Source organism: Manacus candei, unplaced genomic scaffold (assembly GCF_025592945.1).
Source record: "Manacus candei isolate 608988 ecotype Guabito, Panama unplaced genomic scaffold, ASM2559294v1 h1tg000048l, whole genome shotgun sequence".
Lineage (NCBI taxonomy): Eukaryota > Metazoa > Chordata > Aves > Passeriformes > Pipridae > Manacus > Manacus candei.
This window is the reverse complement of record NW_026138096.1, coordinates 7,533,265-7,540,191: the sequence shown is the minus strand read 5'-3', so window position 1 is coordinate 7,540,191 and position 6,927 is coordinate 7,533,265. Positions and strand designations below refer to the sequence as shown.

At 49.5% G+C, this 6,927-nt stretch overlaps 1 long non-coding RNA gene across 2 annotated transcripts; it reads right to left on the bottom strand.

Moving 5' to 3' along the window:
• Positions 1 to 1,889: 1,889 nt before the first annotated feature.
• On the bottom strand, positions 1,890 to 4,289 carry LOC127476142 (uncharacterized). Of its 2 annotated transcripts, none has more exons than XR_007906478.1 (3): positions 3,893 to 4,289; positions 3,404 to 3,516; positions 1,890 to 2,195 (listed from the first exon to the last, which is right to left on the bottom strand). It is a non-coding gene; the product is annotated as an uncharacterized LOC127476142 (long non-coding RNA). The 2 variants fall into 2 exon arrangements; XR_007906479.1 differs by having other exon boundaries at positions 1,890 to 2,058.
• Between the last annotated feature and the right edge of the window lie 2,638 nt (positions 4,290 to 6,927).

Below are 6,927 nucleotides of genomic sequence, written 5' to 3'. Positions count from 1 at the left end.
ACCGGACCAGCTGTTCCCTACAATCAGTCCCACTGAGATAGCAAAACGAGCTAAACGTGCTGTTCCCAGCGTGTCCTTCCAGCCCACAAACAACCTTATGCCTTCCACGAGTCATGGAGGGAAGTCCCTGAGCAGGATGCAGATTCCCCTTGGGGCCTCTGAGACGTGAGGGGAATTATCAAATGCAGAAATGAAGTTTTCAAAACTTATCACTGGGGACCCAGGGGGGATTTAGTGTAGACCCAACCATAAGGAAACCAAACCTCACTACGGTATGGATGTGCTGCCTGGAGTCTGTCTTGCCTTTTGTCATACTCTACCCCTCACTTTCCCAGAAGGTGAAGGATGGCCCAGGTGGCCTTCTGTGACAGCACACCAGTTACATAAACTCCCACCTGAAGAGAGGAAAGGAAACCTGTGGGAAACCCAGGAAACCTGTGGGAAACCCAAGGAGAGCAGATTTCCATCTTCTCCCTACAGGAGGGGGAAGAAAAGGGTGTCCAGGCATGATCCTCCAGAAAGATGCACCACCAGCCCAGGCTGCCTTGTTCCAGGAATGTTGCACAGGATTTTGCACTGAGCAAAGACCAAGCAAGAGCCTTGCAGAACATATTGTGCTCCACTTTCTTCCCTGTCCACAGCACCAGAAGCAGCTAAAACCACAAGGAAGCTAAAAGGCAAAGATGCAGGTTGTGCCCTCTCCTGGGAAGCCTCCTGGAGAAGATGGGCCATGGCAATGCCACTGGGAACCAAGGCAGGAATACACTGCAAATCACAGTGGTTTCAAAAAGAGGTTGAGGTTTCAGATTAGTCTTGGCTAGAAACTCCTGCAGAAGGGCTGTGCTGACTCAGCCTCTCTATGCTGTGACTACAAAAGCACCAAACAAAAGGCCACATCATGGATGTAGCTGCATCTGCTTTGATGATTTTGCCAGCACAACTACAGTGATGAGGAGAGGGACTTTTTCCTCAGTCTTAACCTAAGCTCGTCAGCCTAGTCTTATGCTCTAAATTAAAAGAAGGTTTGTGGCTAAAGTTGAAGGAATTTGCCTTGTTTAGTCTAGAAAAGGAGGCTAAAATGCCAAAAGATAATAATCTTCCAACATATAAAATGTTGCTGTAAAGCTGGAGGTGGTCGGTTGTTGTCCCTCAGCTCCTGACAGAAGGAAAAGATGTAATTGGAGTAATATCCAGCAAAAGTGACTCAAGTTAGACACGACAAGTAACTAGAAAAATATTTAAACACCAGACAATAAAACTGGAGATTAAGTTACTGAAAAAAGCTGCAGACTCCCCATCTCCAAAGGTTTTTAATGAAAGATGAGACTGACTTTGACCAGGAGTAGTATGGAAATACTTGTTCCTTACTTGGCAGAGGAAGTCTGCATAACTTCTAGCCTTATTTCAGCCAGAAGTGCTGTTTTAGGGGTTGAACATGGGCAAAGAGATGGACAAAATTAAAAGATAAAGTTACTTTCTTTCTAAAGTTACAGTGATTGGGAAATCACTGCCCACAAGAGCAAATCACTCTGTGAAATGTTGCATCCCAACATTTCATGCTCTGCTTAGTTCCCATCTCCTGTATCGCAATTATGTGTATTGGTCAGTCCCTCACCCTGCCTTTTTGTCCTCTCCCATTTCCTAAGCCCTGGCCATGCTTTCCCAAGGATCAGGGCTGCTACATGATATTTAATAGGTATTTTTAGTACACGTATCTCTGACATCTCCTCCTACCTAACAAAGCTGAAGTCAGGACCCGGTCCTGCTGCGATATGAACCTGTGGTTCCCAAGAGGGGGGGCATGAGCTGCTGAGCTGTGCTTTCCAGACTACACAGACTACTGAAACTTCAGGGCCAGAGTGATTTATTGATGCTTCCTGAAGCCTGCAGATATGGCAGTGACCTCATGTTGGAGGCAGGGGTCAGCTGACTTTTCAAGGTGCTCATGCTCAAAACAGGTGGATGAAATTCCTCCTCATCCCAGCAGAATAACTGTAAGCATTGAGCCCATTTCAAAGTGGCATCCAATGACCTCCTGGTAGCCAAGTGCTGAACCAGCTGAAAAGGTCAATAGCATATCAGCCAGAACAGCTGGATCTAATAGAAAATGAGTCAAGATGATACATAGCTGGCATTGCAGGAATAACAGATGTCATCTGGGTTGATTGTACCAGCGCATTGATGTGCTAAAACAACTGAAAAGAGACTCATGTGACCACAGCATACCACCCTCTTCCCATCCACTGAAACTGAGATGACCCACAGATGTTACACACAGATTTTCTGGTGACCAGATTTCCACACACAACAGATTCAAAGCAGATCTCATGGCAAAGCATGGTCTTGGGAAGGGCCATTTGCAATGAGGGATATGGAGATGGAGCAACATGCAAGGCAATGGATATAACCCACAGTTTTGATTTATATTAGGACTCTGCAGTTTTCAGTCCCAAACAACATCACTGCTGCCACCCTGGACCAGGCATGCCCAAACCTCACATTTGCCATTTCACCTTCTCTGCTGCAGTTGAAGAGAGGGTGATATTTGCAGCTTTAAAAATAATAATAGTAATAAAAAGCAGCTGCTTAGCTTAGAGCATCTTTTATTGCCCAAATTAAAGGAGGCTCATGGGGGAAAGACGAGGAATCAGGTTGCAGGGAGTGGGGCTGTGGGCACTGCAATGCTGCACTGGCAGCATCTTGCTACCAGAGCTGTAAAAGGGATTAAGTTAACAAATATAAAAAGAAAAAGAAGGCTAAAATAGGAGACTAAAATAAGAATCAGAATCCCTCTAGTAAACTGCTGAGGTTTGCTCCCTGCTGTAGAGAGCCAGTTGTGCTGGGGGGAGTGAGCTATTTTCTAGAGATGTGCTGGAAATAGCACAGGGTAGTCAGGGAGCAGCAGAGGGTGAGCATCAGCAAGGGACCCTGTGGACCACCAAAAGCTTTCCCATTAGGTTGGGCATGCCAGTGTATACTGGGAGGATGCAGCAGAGACCAGGTAGGATGGGAAGAGATGGGATAAGGAAGGCAGTGGGCTCAGTGCTGCTGCTTCAAGGCTCCACTCTCAGCAAAACCACCATGCTTCAGAGCAAGGAACCAAGTCCTGAGCCTTGGTGTGCCACTCATGGAGGCACAGCTGAGTGCAGGGGGGTGCTGACCCAAAAGCAAGGGGCTTCTTGCAGCCCTATGACTGATGGCACTGCCCCAGCACCACCTCCCAGCCACTCCGGCCCCCCAGCATGCAGACAGTGATGAGCAGCCAGTTGTCTGGCAAAGCAATTACTGCCAGGCCCAACGTGCTGCTGCTAGTGCAGAAATTGAATTTTGAAGCAGTCAGCAGCAATTCCCCAGGGAGCACCAGCGGGTGGATGGGGAACAGCAGGAAGGAGGTTTCTCTTACCAGGCTTCAATCCTCACTTGGACTTGCTGAAATTAGACACTAAGCCTTGAACTCAAATCCTCTGATCTTCCCTTTTGTGTTCAGCACTGCTCTTGGTTTTTCCCTTATAAAACCTGTTTGTTGAAGCCACACAAGATACCTCCTTGGTATCTAAATCATTTTGTGCCGAATTTTGAGATGAGTTAGGACTGCGTAGGTTTTTCTGTGGCTACAGCACCCTCCTACACCAGCTGCAGGCTTTGGGCCCCAAAAGTCAGACTGAGTACAGGAAAGGCAGCACAGCAGTGCCACGGGGCAGTGGCACACAAGCAGTGCTTCACTGCACAGGCACTGCACTCACTGTCTTCCTTGCCCAGACCTGAAGCACAACCTGCAGCCTCAGCCTTGAGGCACTGGCCAGTGAAGCGGGGAGGGGAAGAGTATCTCTCCCATACTTCTTTGCTTTCCTACAGGCCCCCTCACTTTGTGCATGAGCTCTCGTTCACCCACTTGCAGTAGCAGAGCAAGAAGAGATGCCCCAGGCGAGGTCTCCGTCCCTGGGGTGGCAGCGACAGTGCCGTGTAGTACTCAGGAGGGCCACTGGAGGTCTGCGTGCATTTGCTTTCTCCTGCACACTGTGGGATAAACCCCACTCGTCATAGAATAACAGAATATTCTGAGTTGGAAGGGACCCACAAGGATTATCGAGTCCAGCTCTTAAGTGAGTGGCCCACATGGGGATCAAACCCACAGCCTTGGTACTATCAGCACCAGGCTTTAACCAACGGAGCTAATCTCAGGGTCCTGCCTTGGCTGGGCCAGCACAGAACATCCACCTCCCCGGGCCAGCCCGTGTACCCATGGAGTGGCTCTGCTGCCCTCTGAACATCCCAGGGCAGCCTCAGCATTGATCCACCTTTGGCTCCCTTGTGGGGCAAAACTCCAAGAGCAAAACTCGAACATGGGGAGGGTTAGCTTGTCTGACTCCTCTCTGCCCAGGAGGCACCTCCTGCAGCTGAAACCGCACTGGTTCTCTGTTGAGCAAGGAGCTGCTTGTGTCTCTCCCAAGTTTGGAGTGAATTCATCCTCAGGACAGACCAGCATAAAGCTGTCTACCTTGAGGATGTGGAACCTCCTTCTTTTCCATGGCTGGCTGGGATCACTGATGGGGCAATGTCAGGATTCTCACTATAAGGCTCATTTTTTTCAGAATGGAAGGTTCCCACTCTCTGAAGACACCTCTTGTCATCCAGTCCCTGCTCCTCCACTCCTGCACCTCTTGCCTGTATCCCCATCATTGCTTCCCTGGGTCCTGCTGCATTGGTTTCCCTCATTTTGTTTTTAATCAAGTTCAAACTGGCTTGTGAGCTGCAGGATAATGGCATGAGTGTGTATTTGCACAGCAGTTTCATTCTGGGAGGGTCCTCACCCACTGTCCCAGCTGGACAAACAGACATGCACAACACGGGCTGTCTGACACGGAGGCAGCAGTTCAGCACCAACACCGAGGATGTAGGATCACAGGTAGCTCAAGGGTGGCTCACACCAGCTGTGTTTCAGCCCAGTTTTATCCATCCACAACGGCAGGATGGATTCTTCCCTGCTCTGGCTTCCGAAGGGTGCCAGGCTGCGTTCATTGCTCGGGGCTGTGATGCCGTGGGATGTCACTGCATTTTTTGAATTTGCCCAGTGCAATCAACACAGCAACATCACCATTATGAAAATTTCACCAGAGCTTTCAAACTTCACAAGTTTTTAAGACTTCAGTTTATTAAAGGAAATATGGCACCCCAGGATCACAGCATCCTCCACTACCATGTGATGGCCCTGCTCAGAGGAGAAAGTCAAACCTCCCCTTTCAGTTTCAGAACAGAATGAAAACTGAAAGGACCAATCACTCCTTCACTCTTCAGAGCCTGGACATTGTGAGTCAGCTGCCTTTGGTGCTTGGCAGCTGCCAGGGCTGTTGCTTCTGGGAGCTGTCACCACACTTTCATGTCTGACCCACACTCAGAACCCAAGCGTTTCCACTCAGATGTGGCAGGGCTGAAGGTCTCATTTTGGACATGCCCCTGTGATGCTCCTTACCTATAATCACACCACATACATCACTCTGCTCTGGCCAGGAGCTCCAGATGACAGTGGTGGACCTCCCCATGAGGGGAGAGCAGAGCTGAAGTAAGCAGCAGTCACTGGAGCCTCACTGTCTGCTTTGCAAGGAGTCAGACAAAACCTTAATATGGCTTTCTTTAACTGAGCTTTGGAAACCTGCTGCCATGTTACATATCCACCAAACATCCCCCAGCTAGTTCTCAGTTCAGGTTGTGCAAAAGATAACTGAAATTCAGCTGGGCTGTGGTGGACTGCATGCTCTGGATGGAAGGAAAGAAACCAGCAAAGGCACCACAGGAGCTGAGAGGCTTCAGAGGTAAGGGATGTGCAAGGATAAAGGGCTGGGCTGAGGAGGGAGAAGGCACAAGGATGGCATAGGGAAAAGGATGGCCAGGCCCAGGAAAGGAGGAGCATTGCCATTTTTCACAAACATTGCATCTTGGAAGATCAAGAAGATATTAAACGATGGGCTTTTTCAAGTGGCAGTGACAGAAAACGCAGATGGCTTTCCTGAAAATGTGAACCCTACAGTTCTTGGCTTATGAAGAAGAAATACACTGCACTTGCCATGTTTCCAGCAAAATCAAAGCAGCACACGCAGAGAAAACCAAACTGGGCTTCTCAGCAGACTCCAGGCTGAAGCTTTGTCTACCCTGGGAAAACAGGCACTTCTGGTTCTCCGGGCAGGTCTTCATCTGATACTGGAAACCAATGATGTGGGACTGTGTCCTATTCCAGTGGGTCTGTCCTTCTGCCCCACCTGTGAGCTTTGGGGGTGAAACATTCCTTGAGCAGATGTCCAGAGGGCCCTTTGCATGGATCACGTCTGAGGGCTGCTGCCTGCGGCCAGGTCAGAATCTGCCCCCAACTCCCCGAAACCCCCTTTGCAGACCCTAGCTGACAATGCCCAACACCTCTCTCCATGCTCACACTGTCCCTGAGGAGGATGCTGGGCTCCTGGATCACTGTGCAGAAGAAGAAAAAGCATCAGGCAGCTGTGGGAAGTGTGATTTTAAGAGCTTAAGGCCTCTCAGACAGCAAAGGAGGGGGGTGAGTCAGATGCTTCTCTCTTCCACAGGCTTTGCTGCTCCAGAAGAAGCCCAGGTCTCTGTGGCATCCAGAGCTAGTGTCCCCTCACCCCAGTACAGAGGAAAGGGAACCTGGGGCCTGCGCCTTGCAGCACTGGGGCCTGGAGGCATCACTGAGCAGGAAAACTGGAAATACCTGAAAATTTGCCTCAGCTCCTTGCTGGAAGGCATTATGCAAGGAAAGGATAATCCCAGCCTGGATCAAGTGCTGGAAAAACCAGTGTAAAATCAGCTCTGACATGAGCCCAGCCCACATAGGGGATGATCTATATTGCCTACCCTAAGGCTACATGTACATTGCTACTGGAGTTGGGTCACTTGCTGGCCCTTGCAAGCAGTTACAGG